This window comes from Protopterus annectens, chromosome 4.part0 (genome assembly GCF_019279795.1).
Source record: "Protopterus annectens isolate FY-2018-M chromosome 4.part0, PAN1.0, whole genome shotgun sequence".
Taxonomy (NCBI): domain Eukaryota; kingdom Metazoa; phylum Chordata; order Ceratodontiformes; family Protopteridae; genus Protopterus; species Protopterus annectens.
This window is the reverse complement of record NC_056733.1, coordinates 905,071,366-905,090,924: the sequence shown is the minus strand read 5'-3', so window position 1 is coordinate 905,090,924 and position 19,559 is coordinate 905,071,366. Positions and strand designations below refer to the sequence as shown.

General features: G+C 37.2%; 1 protein-coding gene across 1 annotated transcript in view; it reads left to right on the top strand.

Moving 5' to 3' along the window:
* The first annotated feature begins 619 nt into the window (after nucleotides 1-619).
* DEPDC5 (DEP domain containing 5, GATOR1 subcomplex subunit) overlaps nucleotides 620-19,559 on the top strand; it is a 2,513,958-nt gene continuing 2,495,018 nt past the window's right edge. The window contains exon 1 of the mRNA XM_044068865.1: nucleotides 620-765. The gene's annotated coding sequence lies outside the window, so the exon portion shown is untranslated. The remainder of the gene's footprint in view (nucleotides 766-19,559) is intronic.

Genomic DNA, 19,559 nt, shown 5'->3' with positions numbered 1-19,559 from the left:
TTTACTCTTAAGTTAATTGTATCTCATACCTCTCAAGCGTCCCTGATTTTGACTCAAATTTTAGCTCCGTCCCTTTTAACACTGGTGCCTTTTGGACAAAAAGTGGGTGCATTATACTTAATAAAAGCAATAATTAAGAGCTCAAGAATTGTTTTACTTATTGAAATGTATATTAAATCGCATTCTCTAATTCTGTTAATGCCTTAAGTTAATAAAACTAATATTTAAATGTCCCTGATTTTTTCAGGATTACTCCCCGATTCTGTTAAGATTTGTCCCTGATTGTTTGAGAGCTACGGTAGCATTATTTTAAAAAGTGCCGACGGTTTGTGTGCACAGGTATTTCATATTTAAAAACTATATGTAACCTTCATTTATATGAATAATATAATTTTTGAAAAAAAAAAGAACAGTTTAACGTAGGCCACCAATTTACTTACTTACTGTCCGTCAGTAATTTTCCTCCCGAATCTTCTCAGATAAATCCTGAATCAACACAAGAGTTCTGCTGTTGGTGATAACAGTACAAGCCGGCCAGAGTGACTTAGTAAGAGGGATTTGTTTTAACTGCTTTAGTCAGGAAAACAAACGCGTTCCTCTCCGGAACATTAATCAGATGCACCAGTAAGAGCGCAGCAGTAGGAAGTAATGTTTTATTTGTGTAGTTTGGGGGTTGGTTCTGGGGATGTACCTGTTACTTTTTTAAGTGTATAGGGTTTGCCTCCTGTTGTTCAGTTATTGGAAGCATGGCATGCTGTAGTGCCGGTAAGTGTTGTTTAACTATTATTGTTAGGAATTTTGCTATTACAAGATGCGGCACTTGTTATTATTGTTTGAGAGTGTATTGATTTGGATTAAGTTTGTTTTTAGCCCAGTGTGGGTCATTTACGATGTTTTTTCCCCCAGGGGAAATCATGCCCACAATCATTGCGGAGGATGGGGTTTCAGTTTATCATAAAGCATGATATTAAGAATGGTTACTCATCTTGCCTTTTTTCATCTTTAGTTGTTTCAGATCCAGAGTCTTAGTTTTCTGCAACAGTTGTAGACAGTTTAGAATTTTTGTGTGTGTTCTAAAATTGCAGAGGATTTGCTGTTTTTTATGACACGACTGTCTTCTAAATAGTGGGACAATTGGTAACCATATTTGCTTGTAAATGAGAGCTTTCTCGCAGAGACATACTTTCTTTGATACTTCAGTACTCCTTCCTGCCTATAGATCATGTCATATTTGCTTAAAACACAGTATGATTATAAGGGGTGGTGATGTCTGCTGATTAATTTCAACAAACATTTGAAACAAAAGAAAGTTTCAGATACTTAGAAAACTCAAACAGGTACTAAAGCAGTAGATAATATGATTTGTCATGAAATGTATTTGAGTGGATAATTAGAATTTTTGAATAGTAATGCTCAGTGACGTAGCATATTTCTGTCTCTGTTTTTTAACTTAGAATGTTTGCTTTGTCTCCTAAAATTTGTGAACTTTTCAGAAAATGTGTTGGTGTACAGTCAACAAGTAATAGTGGTTATGAGTGTAATAGACTCGCAAATTGGAAAATGCATGTTAATTGAAGTTCTGTTATGTTTTCATATTTCTAAGTCAGTAAGTTTGTGCTGGTAGTTTACAAGGATAAAGTCCTGACTTTGGCCCAGGCAGCCTGAGTTCAGGTATCTGCTTGGCCTGCATAGGTGGGGAAAATCTGCACACTGGTTCTGTGTTAGAGAGGAGAAATAGTAAAACACGTGTCAAAATAACTGTAAAAATGGATTTTTGCATTTCAGAATTATTTTAGGTAAGATAGACCAGAACATGTTTATTCTGTTTTACATTTTTTTATTGTGATCCTTTGGTGGGTTGTTTTCCTTGTGGTCATTGTAGTGCCTGTCAACACATCTCAGAAACCAAGGAATTTTCTAGTAAAAACACATCAAAAGTTTATAATATTACCATCTTTGGTAATTGTAGCTCATATTGGGTTATTTATTTGGCCAACTGTACCTGTTCTGCTTTTTATGTGAGTCAGACATCTAGGCCAGTTAAACTAAGAATCAGTGAACATTTTTGTGTGATCAGAAATAAACGGGTGTCTAATGCCCTATACAAACATATTACTAATCACCCCACTGCTGTTTTCAAATTTGTGATTATTGACAAGATTTAAATGCATAGGAATTTTAAAGCAGGTTGGCACACTAAGCTCAATAATATGGAAAACATGTGGATAACCAGATTAGGAGCATTGTTCAAACCTGGGCTTAACGAAATAGAATAACATGTTTACAGCTATTTAGTTTGTGTGAATTTACTAAGCTTTTCATAATTTGCATGCATTTTGATTGGCATTATGACTCCTCAATAATATAGTATAGAGGTGAGTTGTCCCATTAACAATAATAATAAGATACATTCTTTATCTTAATGTATAATTATGTGGATTATGCTAATCATTCTTTCTTTGTAATATTGTACTTTGATCCATTTATATTTATAATTATTATTTTGTTGTTCTTTTTTGCTTTAACATCTATATGTAGTAACTACCATAGGATTTTCTATCATTATTTAATTTTTAAATGGAAATTGTCATTGTATACTTATTTCTGTAACGTTTCTTTAAATTTTTACTATATAAGACCAGGATGTTGGGAGCTACATAATTTTCTGTCATGATTCTTTAGCATTGAAGAAGGCTTTGTATAGCCGAAACCGGTCTGCTTGCTGTGAGCCATTTATATGGCTTTAACTTTTTGAAGTTATTAAATATTTTCCCTGCTAAACCATTGTGCTGGTCCACAAGATATAAAACAAAAACAAAGGCTACAAACCAAGTACACACACATGAACTAGTTAATCAATACCCATATTTATAGGGACATGATAAGATAAACTATTTAGATGTTTCTATTAAAAAGGATTCTATTTTGATGGCAAATGATGTGAGAAGAGAATAAACAAAATGCAATACAAAAATGGAGAAACTGGAAGCTCTCGATTATGGATAGTGAAGTATAAGGAATGAAAATGTGTCTAGTCTCTTTAGTTTTATATACAGATTAGGCATATTTTTAATCCATTCATCCACAAGCCATTTTTGCACATGGGGTTGGGGTGTCAATTCAACAGTGACCGTCATGTAGAGTGAAGGTTCACACTGCTGGGTAGCTAGCCCTTTTTTAATCAACCTGTTGAAAAGTTGTAGACAGTAATTTTAATAAAGAGTAAAGGAATTTATTTGGGAAGGAAAGAGGGCAAAACATAAGTGAGGTATGTTGTTTCTCCACTCAGAACAATGTGTTTAGACTTGCCATATTTGAAGGGATATATATAGTTAAGATTTTTACTCCTAACGCACAGGACCCCAAATAGAACTCAAAAGAAATTTTGTTGAAACGTTGTATGGGGAGTTCACAAAATAAGAAGAAAAAAGTAGGATTTTGGATGCAGGAACTTAAGGAAAGTAGCAACAGCTGTTCAGAATATTACATTTACAAAGCAGAAAGAAAATATTCTTAGAACTAAACCGACATGGAAATGGAGATGAGAGATTTTACCAATAGGCACAGAAACCAGGCACGAGGGAGATGAAGGCATTGCGATCAAATAACTACAGAGGGAAAAAACGGATTGGCATGAGGCCAAGCAAATGTATGCACTGCAGCTTGGAATTCGCCTTCCCTACCAGGGACTGGGAGCAGATAAGTAGTCTTCCTGAAAGCTGATTTTCTCCCCAAATTTTCTTAAGCTTCATAATGGCAGTTTTTGGTGTAACATAAATGCATGTCAGTGTTACACTCCTCCCTTGCCAGTAGCCACTTACTACTACAAATCTGCCATTCTTGTCTTTTGTTTTCTTCTTCTGTCACTATTGGAGCTTCTGTACCAGTCAGTATTACTCCCATTTTCCTTTGTACATGATTTTCTAACTAATATCCATCCTGAAATCTTTTTTTGTCAAATTCATATGTTCCTTCTTTCCAAATGTCTCCTATAACATTGTTATTTGTACTTTTGTAGTTTTTAATATAATCCAATACTCTTTCCTTTTTATCTGTACCTGTAAGGCTATTTGCATTCTAAGATAGTATGGATAAGAGTAGTCATTATGATAAAATGTGTATTTTTCCTACTTATAAGTTTTTTTAATGTCCTACATGCACACACTGTTTGTTGGGCTGATCTTTTATGCAGTTGTTTCATCTCATCTCTCTTTGAACTTGTGTCACATTTTTCTCATCTTTTTTTTTTTTGCTTTAAAGAAAACCTTCAAAAAATTACACACCCACCCCCTGTTAACGTAGATCAAATACACCCAAAATTGTGCACATTTTCTCCAAATTAAGTTTAATCCTCCTGATAGGAGCAGTTGCACCAAATCACCAGCTGCAGCCACAGGCATTACCTAACCCAGATTTAAGGTTATTCATGCTAAGGTGCATGTTACAGCCTGTGCTCCCCCGTACAGTAATTGTTGTCTGCTCTTTTCTAATCTATTCCCTTCCCAAATGTGAAAATGGTCTGTATCCTTTCAGAAAACATTAACTTTTAGTCCTAAGAAAAAGTACACTGGCTATCTTTAAATAAAACTGTGAAATGCATCAAACTATTAAGGCTTCCGGGGAAACTGCTTTCTCGTAATCACTTCCCATAAATTTCAAATTTTATTTTTCATTGAATTGCTTGACATTGTACCTTTTTACATTTTGCATTTCCCTCCGCAAAGAATGCTCAGTACTCTGAAGATAGTTTGCACCTGCAGGCAGCTTGTCTCAATGTACAAGTAGTCCACAGTCAGAAAAAAATGTCATGTCTCCAATATATGAAGGAATCAGAATGTACAGACTTCCATTGGCTAACTGCCTTTATGTGCAATTACTGATAGTGGTGGTAGTGGGGGGCAAGCTAATATTTTTGCAGATGCAAAGAGGCTTAGCATTTGTCATGGCTTTCATCATTTTTGCATTAATTTTCAAATTTATTCCTCATAAAATAGTTGTAGCTTAAGCCAAATACATTAATTTAGACCTTCACCCTTGTAAAAACAAAGGAAATTATTTTAATTCTGTATATAATCAGTACACACATCCCTACCCCCACCCCAACAACCCAAGATCAGAATATTCTATTAACCTAACTTAAATTTGCTTTTGTCTATCCTTTCTTCTCCTGTTATACTATGAAGCCTATATTTCTTGCAACCAAAAATATACTTGTTTACTGTAATATCGTTAACACCTGTCCCAATCACTGAAGAGACACCCCACATGTAAAATACCCATGACTGCACCGTATACAAAACTGCTTTACAATATATCATTCAGTTTATATCATGAAATGTTTTGTACAGGTAATATTAATAACATTTGTTTTACTTGTGGTTACTTCTTTTTTCCCCTTTAGTGGCCTTCTAAACATTAATGGCATAGTTTCTTGTATATGCTTTACAGTTCACCTGCAAGTTTAACAAAGTCAGCACAAGTTCAGTCTTTCTTCCGCCACTTTTTTCTTGGAAAGCCCTACTTCACAGATGTGACTGATGTTTTATAGTTTTTCATTTATTCACCAATTTCAGTAATCCTGATCATCTCCTAACATCAGACCACCAGATTCAAGTCCAAGGTACTCCCGGTTCTTCTGAGGAACTCCTGTGCTTTTTTTCCTGTCTCAAGTATTTTCTTTTGGAAGATTAGAAAATGTTTCAATGACAGTCTCTATGAGCTTCATAGTTTAGTACTAAGCTAACTGCCCTATTGAGCCATTTTAAGTTTAGCCAATTATCTCTTGTGAGACTCAAACCCTGCACCTTCTGTTTGTAAGGCAAGCATCTTAACCATTAAGCCACCCTCCCAACCCTCATCAAAAGATTAAGAAGCAGAGTCCCTTTCTGCTTTCTGGCTCATTTTTTGTTGGATAAATATTTCCTCCTTAACCTGTTTAGCATAAAAAATGTACTAGATCCTCCAGGGGGGAAAATGCTCTGAAGACAGCTGGCTACAGCAGCTTGAATTTCACACTTGCCTCTCAACATTTCATGATTGCTGGGGTAAATGTTCTACTCTTCTGCCTGGTGTATAGCGAATAATCATTTTCCACAGACACTCTGTAGTCTCAAGTTTGTAATTTTCCCTTCTGCCATAGTTTTGTCAGGATCAGCTCTTTCTGTTGTCACAATTGCATCTTTACAAATTGGCTGCTTTCTGAAAGCCAGGTTTGGAGCATACACATGATGTGCCCTTTCAATTAAAATATTCTGCTGTGGAATACCAGTCCAGTTGCTTATTTGTATATTCATGAAATTAGTACAGTCTGTACCTTCCAATTTCACTGTATAGCAGACATTCTCTGAATTTCTCTGAGCTAACTGTCCTCATATTCAGCTGTGTTTTGTAATTACTTTTCTTGAGAAACCTCATACTCAACAAACCTTTTCTTCATTTCATCCTCTAATTTTTGTAGTTTTATCAGTTCATCTGAATAGCTAGTTAATGCTTCTATTTTTTTCCAGCCTTTTGTTTTTAAGTTGATGTATTCCTTCTATATTTCATTTATTTAATCAGTGCCGAGTACATTTTATTTTTTTCTAAATTACTGGAAGCCGTCTTTTGAACCCGTGCTAAAACTTGAACTGCTCTTTGCTGAAGAGATGTAAGATTCTTTCCAATCAGTGTTTTCTCGTCACTTTTTTTCTGATTGATTTTCCAAAATTTTTCTTTGCTGGTATCCATGCAGTGTACTTTCTAGCCAGTAACTAAATTTTACCCAAGCTTACAATTTCCCTCATCGCCTTTTTATTTCTTCAGTGTCTGTTTTCATACTGGAAGAGCTGAAATCATACTGTTGATCAGTGTACAGCCATCTTGGAAGTCCTTGTTAAGTGTGAATTATTGAGAGTTTTGACACACACACACACACTGACAGCATTACAGGCAGTCAGAGATCATTTAACAGTCCAGTAATGGAAGAGGCAGTTGGTGGAGGTTGGGGGGAGTGGTCATTGCTAGCTTGCCCATTTTTTTGGGGGTAGACAGTCCAACTTACTGCATGACTGACATCCATTAGAGGCAAGGGATTGAGCATGCATTAATGTGGGCATAGATGTGAATGCCCACTAAGCTGCATTTGAACCATGTGGGAAAGCATGCATGAGCCAGAGAAGAATGCACAGGTCTTAAATGTCAGACTGCTATTTTAGGATCTTGCAGCTAGGGGAAAATTAATCCAGCCCTCTGGCTGCTTGCCTGTGGAAGTCTGTCATCCCTGTTGCTGTTCATCAAATTAATAAAGGCATTGATAGGCTTACCTCTGGTGATGATGGAGGAAATCCCCCATATAGTAATGATGCAATGACTATTAACTGGTGAAGGAATGGGTAATGACTCAGTTGGACAATGCCAGTGGGATGGCAGGCAGTGTGGAGAAAGAAAACCTAGATAAAAATTTAGTAGTTTCGGGCTTTGCCGTTTTTTAGGTATAGGAAATAATCTCTGTGCAGAACTAGTTGTTGTTAAAAGACATCATATACGCGGATACATTTGACGATGAAAGGCAAATCAATCCATCCACAATCCCTTTTTCCTATTTTTTGCACATGGGGTCAGGGTGTCACTTCATCAGTGACAATCATGGGTGGCTAGTCCTTCCACTGTAGCTCTTCCTTGCCACATGTGTGTTCACACGCAGACACCCCTGTAACTAGTTTAGAGTGACCAATCTGCCTAAGCATCTATATTACCCGAGCAAACTTTTAGGTTAGAGAATACCTAAACTTCGATCTAGTAATATCGAAACATTAAAACAGCGAACGGCCGATTTAACATAGGGAATGAATTCCCTCGGCAGCAAAAAAAAAAAAAATTTGAACCAAAATGAAGTGGGGGCTTCACCCCCCACCCCACCCCAATGTGGGGAGCTGTGCCCCCCCCCCTTCTTAACTAAATATACCAACTCTGAGATCGCTGTACAATGGGGAAAGGGGCAAAGTCAGCATAACTGCCAAGGGAATTCTTTCCCTGCATTAAATCGGCCGTTCATGTTTTTTTGCTTTCACTATTACCAGATTGACGTTTTTGGTATTCGCTAACCTAAACATTCAATCAGGTAATAGGAACCCTCTGCCTACTGTGGAATGTGGGAGGAAAATGGAGCACCCAGTGAAAGCCCATATGAACACACAAAGGGCATGCAGATTCCACACAGAAGGCACCGCAGCCAAGAATCGAACCAGAGAACCTACTTATTGTGCTACTGTCTGGCCCCAAAGATGACATTTCTTATAAAATATTCTGAAATGTGTTAACATAATTATAGAGAGTATATATAATGAGAAAATATTATGTTTTGTCATGCATAAGACTGTATGAGACAACTGGCATATAATCGGTAATATACAATAAGGGGAGTTGAGGAAGTAGAAAGTGAAAAGCATGAACAAATGGAGGAAAAGGATGTGGGGGGGAGGGTGAATAGAAGGTAATGAGATTTAGGTTGAGGGGGTGGGAATATAAGGCAAAAGAGGGGAGTGCGCAGGGACAGAGTACTGAAATTGAATAATGAAGCGGCTGAATGACAATCAAAAGCAGACACTGTAGAACTAAAGTAACTATTACAGTAAAATAACAGAGCACTGCTACCACATCTGCTTTCATATACTTTAATATATACTAAAACTGCAAATAAAAACAATAAAACTGTACAAAATAAGCGCTTTTGGGAATTAACCCTTCATCAGATCTAATCATTCAGTAGTAGTGAAATTACTTAAATGTATGTGTTAGCCAATCATTACTTTATGTAACTGAATCGTAAAATCAATATAAACAGCATTGATCAAATTACTAATATCCATGGCCAGTAGTTGCACCTTCCTTATCATTGGCCAACGTAAATTGTACCATAACCAATGTGCGTCACATAAAAACTCAAAAATCATTGGGTCTTCCCCATTATCCATGGCCAGTAATAGCCAAGTTCCTAATCAAATGCAGATGTATTGGTTAAGTCCATACTGTTGCCAAAGGAGAAACTCCAAAAATCATTGGAGCTTCATAATTATCTATAGCCAATAACTACCTACTTCCTAATCAAGTACTAGCATACTTATATTGATCAAAACTGACCGTTCCATAACCAAAAATATGTCCAAAGAAAATCGCAACTTCGCAAAGTCAGAATATGCAGTTCAATAACCAATCGGTACCAAGCAGGTAGCTATAGCTAAGGATTATCGGAACTTCACAAAGACATCCGATGTCCAAAAGTTGCACAGTTTTTAAATGATAATGATATAGTGGCAATCAAAGGCAAACAATATGAAACTAAAGTTATGAAATAAAGTAGTCCATTGCTGTTTTCATAAACTTCATTATATACAGGCGATTTCGGTTATTAATTCTTATGTCATATCTAGTTGGAAGTAGTTGTTATCTAAAGATAGCAAAATTACTTAAAAATATATGTATTAACCGATCACATATTTTATGTAAATAAATTGTAAAAATAATGGAAACCTCATTGGTGTATTTACTAATATCCATAGCCAATAGTTCCAGCTTCCTTATCATTGGTCAGAGTGAGTTGTTCCATAACCAATGTGCATCACATAAAAACTTAAAAATCATTGGATCTTTACATTGTCTATGACCAATAACAGCCAGATGCAGTCACATTACTATTGGTAAAGACCATACTATTGCCAAAAAATTCAAATATCATTGAAGCCTTACATTATCCATAGCCAATAGCAACCAACTTCATAGTCCAGTGTTATCAAACTCATATTAATCAAAACTGTCCCTTCCGTGACCAAAAATGACTAAAAATAATCGGAATTTCACAGTCTGTCAAAATATACAAATTTATAACAAATCAATACCATGCAAACTGAAGATCATCTGGACTTCACAAAAACATCCGATGACGAGAACTTGCACATTTTATAGATGATAGTGATGAAGCAGCAAACACTACGAGACTAAAATTTACAAAGTCAAATAAGCCAATGCTGTTTCCATAAACATCATTACATACTAAAGTTAATAAAATTATGTAGATAAAATGCATCATATAACATTTCCCCAGATTTTAAACTAGAATTATTTAAATCTATGAATGTATACAGTTGTGTTATTTTGTTGTAATAGTACTGATAAACTGAGTAGATGAATTATAGTGAGAAGCTGACTTAAACACTGGTTTTAAGGTAGTTCTTTACAGACTGTATTTGGTACCTTGTCTACAATTTTTGAGAGAAACTTGAGCACTTCATTAGCTGTAACTGCCCGGAAGTTTAATGTATATAGAAAAAAGTCCTTGTATGAGATTAATAACGTGATGGGCTGTGGTAGTGGTGCATCTTAAGTAGTCCCAAATGATAAGAGCACTCAATATAATAATCATTGGGTGTTTGTGGGGAAGAAATAGTTGCATTGTTTTAGAAAATGTTTTATTTCAGTCCACTGTACTCTTGGTTTGCTTTGAAACATCATTCACCAGACGTTGTAATAACAAGACTTGGCAACTTTTAATGTTCTCTCCTGTGCATATCCTCCTAAAATGGGGACCTCTGTCTGAGATGTGAGGATGACAAGGGGTTTTCCTTAAGCTGCTTTAGTGCCAGTAGAGAGGCACACTAAGTTGAGGCTGTAGTGAAGCAGTCCATGCTGAGATTGCAGTCACTTGTCATAACAAAGTTCCTCTTAGCTGCCCAGGGTGCTCCAGTATTAAGTGGTGGTGATGTGGTGAAGCAGCGTTATATAAATTATTCAGTGACTGCCTTCTCTTAAACCCCATTCCAAACCATTTGTCTGCATGAATTTTCCAAAAATTTCCAGTTTTTAAAACCAAAAATATCTTTGCCTATGTCATAGGCTCATAGGTGTGTACTAGGCTAATGGCCCTGGAGCCTTTACAAGCCTACCCATAGAATTACCCTGGCATCATGCCACCCAACCTTACTTCCCATTACCTCTGTTGAGTAGAGCCACTGGAGTGATCCCCAGGGTGAATTTTCTATTTCCCATCCACTTGTCAAGATTTCTCTTGAAGAGGGTCAGCGAGGTGCTCTGCTTGACATGTATGGGAAATCTATTCCATGGCATAGGCAGTCTCTGGATTATGAACCTATCCCTCCAGTATGTTCTGTTGATTGTGGTAATGACGTTGAGGTCTGGAGTGTGTGGTGAGCAGGGATTGAGATTTCTTTAGATGTAGCATTTCTAACAGAGCTGGGTTAGACATGGCTTTGTAAGTCAAGTAGAGCTCGCCTCTAGGCGATATGAGACAAATAATAGTTGTAGGTTTTAGAGTCTGTCCATATAGGACAAGTGTCTAAGGCCTATGATCCTGTTTGTGAGGTACTTTTGCGGCCCCTTCAGTTGTTGCAGGTGTCTAGTAAGGTACATGCCAAATGGTGCATTGTACTCTATGATTGGCCTAATGAGGGAAGAGTAGATGGAGACAATGACGTCTTTCTTCCTGGATGCAAAACCCTTAGTAATGAGATTGCCACATAGAAGGACTTTCTGACTACAATGGTAATGTGGTGGTCAAAAGAGAGGTTGCTGTCAACCTGTGTTCCCAGATCTCTAACCCCTTCTGTGTTCAGTGGACTACCATCGATGTGGTAATTCATGGGAACTGGGTCTTTCCCAAAGGGGATGACTACACATTTTTTGGCATTGAGCTTAAGGCCATGGTTCTGACATCAGTCATTGGTCTCAGTGAGGCCTTTCTGTAGGATGTCAGCATCACTTGGGGAGTTAATAATAGCTCCCAACTTGCTATCATCTGCAAACTTTGTCAGCTAGAGTCCCTTCATGTTGGCCTGGAATTCGGCAAAGTAGATACCAAACTGGAGAGGACCCAGGACCAAACCCTGTGGGACTCCACTCGTGACTGTTCGGCAGTCTGAGTTGGAATCCGCTACACTGTGGGTTCTATCTGTGAGCCAGTTTGCAACCCACCTAGTGATACAGGAGTTGATGCCTAGCTTGGTGAGTTTTTCTATGATTCCTGAGTGGGGAATGGTATCAAAGGCCTTAGCCAGATCAAGGTAGGCTGTATGAACCACCTTGCCTTCATCCACAGCTCTAGTGATTGACTCAAAGAAGTCAACCAGGTTGTGCAGGCATGATCTACCCTTCACAAAACCAAACTGTGTGGGATCCAGAGTTTGGAGATTCCCTATGTCTTTGTTTATAAGGTTCATGATGATGCGTTCTATAGCTTTGCATATCATAAATGATAATTTAATAATCATACTTGTAGATAAATGAAAACAACCCATATTAATGTATTTTTAGTTAAACATTATACATACGTATAATGTATCCAGTCATTGTCAGCCAAGCATTACATAGCTCATTCAAATCCTACCCTTTTTTAAACCTCATTCCTCCTCCAAAACATTATTCATGTATTTTCCCAGAATTCCCTTTTTCTATGTAATTCATGCTTACTCTTTTCTAAAGATCCCTTTCCAGTTGTTTTATGCCTGCTACTGTATTCACTATTTCTAGTAAGGCTGGTTTAGATGTCGATGTCCATTTTCTAGTAATTGCTATTTTGCAGCCGCCATAATTGGATTCAGCAAGGCCTTACTATGTTTAGGCAGTTCTGATTCCGTATCATAGATCAAAAAATCCTTTTGGCAGTTGTACCAATTATCTCCTTCAGTATTTTTTTTCCCCAAACACCTTTATTGGATTATCACTTGTGACATGGGCAAATTTACATTCATATAAAAATAATCAAACTGTATTAACATAAACATTGAATTTCACATATGTTGCTATTTATTATATAACCTAAGCAATATTGCATAAATTACTCAATTCCTGCCTTTTTTTTTAAACGGGAAACATCTTTATTAAACCATCACTTTTATGATATAAGCAGTCATACGTTTATATAATAAAAACAAACCACACGGACACAATCCTAATCGCAAGCATTTTACATGACAAACCATACTGACACACTCCCACTTGCAAACATTATACATCACTTATAATAAACCTGATCTTTCTGACTCAAACGTTGCATAGCTTATTTAAGTCCTGCCACCATTTAAAACTCCTCCCTCCCTTGTATATATTGTTCCCACAATTCCCATTTTTTTTTTTAATTTATTTTATTTATTTGACATTTGTTAACTGGGTTGGTCCAACTGAGTCAGGAGCCCATTTTCAATGGAGACACGAGGAGAAAAGCACCAGTACAGAAACAATTGCAATACATAAACAATATTACAGCACATAAGTTACAAAAAAGCAGTATATAAGCATCACAAATAATACGTGTAGCTGGTTTAACCAGTGCCCCCATCCCCATATTTTTTCCTATGTATTTGCTCCTACCTTTTTCTAAAGATCTCAGTTCAGTTGTTTTATCTCTGTTACAATTTTCTCATCCAGTATTTCTGATAGAGTGGTCTTCAGGGATTTTTTTTTAAGTCTGCCAACTTATTACACTCCCAAAAATATGTTCTCAATTACCTCTTTCTTCCCCATTACACCTGCAATATTTGCTATCTACTTGAAGAAACATTATTTGGAGTCTACTTGGGGTATACAATACTTATGTAAACTTCCAGGCAAAGGTCCTATATTTTCTAGATTTTGTTGCATGTTTGGGAGTAATACATGTATCCTCCATTGTTTCTTTGTGAATTGTTTATCAAATCTCTCTTCCCAATCCTTTCTAACTTCCTCTAATTTATTCTTATAGTTTTTGTGCAATATTGTGCCTTCTGTAGAAGGTTGGGCACCGGGCTGGCAGGTCGATACTGTAAAACTCCACTGCCAATCATGAGCGGACAGATGGTCCGCTGTGGCGACCCCTAACCGGGAAAAGCCAAAAGAAGAAGAAGAAAGAAGTTTTTGTGCAATAGTTTATATATTCTAATTATCCCTTTTTTAACAGCAGCTAATGTTCTAGATTCTATTAAAAACTCTACCAGTGCTGGTCTTTTGCTTTGGATCCCTTTATTAATTTCTCTTTACCTTCCCTGTAAGGGATTGATATCAGAATATAGGCAATCTCTAGCCTGCAGTCCAAATAAAGTTATTGGGCTTGTTCCCATTTTGTTACCTTTCCATCTCTAATTATTTGCTCCCAATACCTTTTGTTACGTAGTTTTCTCCAGTAAATTCCAGCCCCCTCTTGCCTATTGTCCATATCCCTTATTGCAGTCATCCCTATTAGCAGAATCTCCTTTCTCCATTTCTGTGTTGGCTTAGTTCTTAGAATGCTTTCTGCTACTTTATAAATATAATAGTCTATATCGTTGTTATTCTTTAAGATCTGTGTCCAGAATATGTCTCTTCATGTGTCTTGAGCTTCCTCCCTGTTTCCAGCTCTTTCCACTTTGAATTGTAGCTCTCTGCTAGTGCTGTGTGTATAGGAGACTTAACTGTGAAACTCTGAAATACTCTTCCAAATCAGGTAATCCCAAATAACCTTGTTTAATTGGGAGGATCAGCTTATCCCACTTGACTCTTGCCGTCTTACCCTGCCAGCTGAAGTCTTTCAACTCTTAATTGCTGTCCACAACAACAACTCTGGTTGATTTAAAATATGCCTGACCTGTGTATAAAACTAAAGGGACTAAAAACATTTTAACTGCTTGTATCTTGCTATCTGTGTCCATAAAACAGAGCTTCCAATTTCCTCAGTTTTTGTATTCTCTTTTGTTTAGTCTCTTTTCACATATCCTTAGCTGCCACACCAGAATAATTTTTAATCCATACTGTATTTTATCATGTCCTCATAAATATGGGTATTTTTGAACCAATTCTTTGTATGGGCATGTAGTTTACAAGCTATTGCTTTTGTTTTGTCTTCAATAATTTTGTATACCAAAAAGACTTGAAACTGTGTGTTTTAAAATGTCCCACAACACTAAAATGTCCTTTTCTGGTTTCATCCGGTATAAAATAATATCATCTGCAAATAAAGCCAGCTTTTCTTAACCAACCTACCAATTATAGCCTTGAATTTCCTAGTCCGTAATTTCCTTTTCCAGTGGTTCTAAATTTAACGCAAATAACAAAGGGGAAAGAGAACACTCCTACCTGGTTCTTTTGCTGAAATGGAAATTATTAGAGAGGAACCCATCCACTTCAATTTTCACCTCTAGTCCCTGGTATATCCTCCTAATCAACCTTATAATTTTATCAGGGAATGAAAATGCTTCCATTGTCCTGCTCACAAAACCCAGCTTACGCTCTCGAATGCTTTCTCTGCATCTAGACCAAGAACAACAATGGTGTTTTCTTACGTTAATGTTGTCAGATGTATGCCTCCCAGCCACAAAACCACATTGATCCATAGCTGTCAATTTCAACATCACCTTTGCCATTCTTTTAGCCATTATAGACGTAAACACTTTATTAAAATGGTTTAGAATTGAAATGAGCCTAATATGAAGCTGGGTCTGATGGGTCTTTACCATCTTTAAGTATCTCCTCAGATTCCTGATGTAGACTCTGAGGAGAGCTCTGTTGCTGATTCTCCCTGTGCGGGTTTCTCCTTCTCTGATACTATTTCTAGAATGTGCCAGTGTTTGCAGTGGGAGAACACTGAGGTTTCTCAGTCCCTCAGAAAATACTGTAAGCTGTTACATAAGGACATTCCAGAACCTTCACATATTCCTCCAGTTTTTCCTGCCATGAGGGGATGTGTGTGTTACTGCTTACAATTTTCCTGACATACAGCTGTCCCTAAAAATGCAAATAGATGTATAAAAGTACCTCAGTCTTGAACTGTTACACACTCTTCCCAAACCTGATCCAGCAGCTATAGCTTTAGTTAATCCTTCTGCTGTGAAACACTTGGTTAATTCCAGTCCTACTCTTTCTGATAAGTATGGGGAAAAATATGTACTTCTGCGATTTTAATTTTCAGAATTCTTAATTGTCTGGCTCGTATGTTAACTTTGACCTGACCAATTGTGAAAGTATGAGGAATGTTTGTTTATCTGCAGTTTCTTCTTGTGATGAAAAGTCTGCTTTAAATTATATAGTTTCTTCTATTATAGAACTCATTACTCATATACAGTGTATGTATAACTGTGATATTTCAAGGGTTATGGTCTCTGGTACTGTTTTGAGGAGGTTTCCGTGGCTGCATTCTCAGAACCTTCCACATAATATGATTTCCTCACTAACAGATCCCTCAATGTGAAAGTGAGCACCACCACCTCCGAAACATCTGCTCTCATGAAAGAAGTCCCCCAGGGTTCAATTTTAGTCCCTCTGCTTTTTTCCGTGTCAACCATCTCCCATATGGTCATCTTCTGATTAACTATATTTGCAGATCCCATGGTCATCTACATGTAAAATGCCACTGTATTATACAAACTCTGCTCCAAGATTACCTCAAAACCCTCAACCTGTGGCTAATAGGCCTGAAACATGTACTCTGTCCCTCAGAAAACAAAAGCAGTGGGAACTGGAACCAACCAAAAAATAGCCAAAGCACCCAGCTTCCTTGACATTAAAGATATTAATGATACTACCATAGAAACTACCACATCTGTCAAATACAGTGGCATTTGGCTAGACCAGTCGGTCAACTTTCAACTACACATTCAAACGATCAACACACTGCTGTTCTGGGCAAACCATCTAGCTCTTCTTGTGTCCAAGCCAACCAAAGATGCCATAGGCAAAGGAATAGTCTTATTCTTAACTTGAATATGGACTACCCATTATAGCTGCAGCCTCAAAGAAGGATGCCACGACCTTACAAACTATCTCCAGAAAAATCTGCCTGTTCATTACTAACTCCCCATTATGAACATAACCTAATTCTCGCCAAAGCTAAATTACTTCTGTGCATTTTGAAAGCCAGTCTCCTGCCAGGGTCACTAGTTCAGAAAGCCCTTTCCCCTGAGACATCGTCCCCTCTCACTCAAACATTTTAGCAAACTCCCCCCACATATAATTTCAGGGATATCTCTGTCACAACCCACCCTACTAACTCCAGAAAGTAAATTTTATTGCACTGACCATGCATTCTTTATCTTGGCCCTAAACTATACATCTGTATTCCTCTCTCAAACCAAGAGATCCAAAAGTACTTGGACTTAAGGAATATCTCTTCACCCAAACAAAGAGCAGCTGCACTCACTTGGGTCACATTACTTGAACCCTGCAACTCTGTCACGCATCCCTTTATCCTTGTCTCATCCTTGCTTATCTCATCTTGTCATTCCTTTTACTTACTGCCCCTCGTTCCTCCTACTTTCCTCTTCTCATTCCATCTCCCTCACACTTCTCCTTACTCCTCTTCCCTCTGCATGCCTCTCACACCTTTTCTCTGCCTTCTCCCCATGTTCTCTTTTCTTGTAGCCATTCTCACTTTCTCTTCTAATGTCTTCATACCTCTCTATGTAATGATATGATGCTATTCCTGCAGCATAAGCCATTTCAGTGATTATGGCTGCATCTTATCCATAAAGCTCTAACTATAATTTCATTTTTCCATCAATGTTTCGACACTGCTTCTTAAACTGAATGTTGTAGCATAGTGTTGCATCTGTAAATATGTATATATTTGTTGTTAGCACATCCTTGTATCTGCAAATGTTTTTTTCATTTCTTATCTAATCCTCTTCACCCAGACTGTGCCTGCAAATGATCCACTGAGATCAGTGTATTATCCTGGTAATCTAATTTAAATAAAATGTTAAAAGTGAGATTTTTAAATGTTTCCTTTGGATAGAGATTTAGTTTTTGGCCCCTCTGCTTCAGAGGTGATCAAAAACTGTGAAAAGGGACATTTGTTTGCTCTCCTTTTTCAAATTTTACAAGATATTCTCTAACTCCTTATTCAGATTTGGTAAGAAACAACGTAAACAAAATGCAGATAAAGAGATCTTTAAGAAGAAATGGCAAGGGGTTTCCAAGAAGAATTCTGAAAACTTCCAAAACCAGGACAGTCCAGTAAGTCAGAATGATTATTTAAGAGACTTGGTTCCTCCTCTCTCCCTGGCATCTCCTTTTATCTGAACCTCCTGTTTTCTATTTGGCAAGAGATAGTTTCAGACAAATGGGTTCTGAAGATCATCCGTCAAGGTTACTGATGGCAGCGGGAGGATATTCCTCCTTTCCAATGGATGATTCCTTATCCTCTAGACCAGACTCTCTGTCCACTTATGTTTTGTTACATGCTGTCCCAAGGAGTGATGGAACCAGTTCCCCCTTTCCAGCAGGGAAAGGAGTTTTATTCAAGGATGTTTTTAGTGCCAAAGAAATAAAGCACTTTGAGATCAGTTCTGGATTTTTCTTCCTTAAACTTGTTTGTGATGATGCCCAATTTCAAAATATCACTTAACAACCTGTTACTCTTCTTTCTTTCAAGTTTCCTGGTAACATCACATTTAAAAGATACTTATCACATCCTTGTTCATCCAGATTTCAGATGTTTCATCACATCCTTGTTCATCCAGATTTCAGATGTTTCTTAAGGTTTTATGTGTCTGGATTACCTCATCAGTTCTCCGCCTTACCCTTTACACTATTCACTGCGCCAAGAGTGTTTTCAAAGGCTTCAGTTATAGCTCATTGTAGGCTACAGGGGTCTATGTTAGAACATTGAAGTATTAAAACTTCGAATGTTCTGATATCGAACACTATTCAGCGAATGCTAAAAAAAGCGAAGCTGCAGAACAGCAAATTCTTTCCTCGGGGAAAGAATTCAGTTGGCCATTTCTGTGGCTTTGCTATTCTTAGTGCTGTGGTGGAAAGTTACGGGTTGGGTTCGGGTAAGTGTGCGATTGTTTGCACGTTAGGCTTAGGGGCGGTTTAAGTGAGTTAGGGTTAGGACGCGGGTTAGGCGAGTGTGCAATAGTGACTGACCTTAGGGTTTGGGTTAAGGTAAGTGGGTAGATAGTAGTGTATGTTAAGTTTAGTGTAGCGTTAGATGTAGGAATTTAAGTGTATGTGTGTGGTTGCTGCTTGTTTGATGTGCTTGTGTATGTGTTTCGGAGCAGCAAATTTTTTCCATGGGAAAAGATTCGCTGTTCTGAATGTACGATATTTTTATGTTTAGATGTTTTAGGGCCAATGAAATAGTGTTTGCTATTTTCATTTTTCGATAACGTGATATAAACTCGGCTACAGGATATCCACATTTTTCCATATTTATATGTTTTGCTTATCTTTACAGTCTTTCAAAAAGTATCTCAATTTCTCTTTGTTGAAACATCTCCTACAGAAGCTGTGATTCCAAGACAATATTCAATAGCCTTTCCGGGCGACTCCTCACAGGATTGTTTTTCTAGGATGTCAACTAGACATTTATTTATTTATTTGCAGTTGGTTAACCAGGATAATCCATTGGGTCAGAAGAGCCCGTTTTCAATGGAGTCCTGGGGAGAAAAGCTCCAACATAAAGATTACACAAAAGATAGCAACAATTTACAATTTGCTATTCTAGTTCTAAGAGATAACTAAAGTTACTGTGGTTAAATAGACAAATTTTTTTTTTTTTTTTTTAGAACACTGTACTAGTAAGTCCATGTTTTCAGAAGATAAAAATAGTAGGATTAGATGAA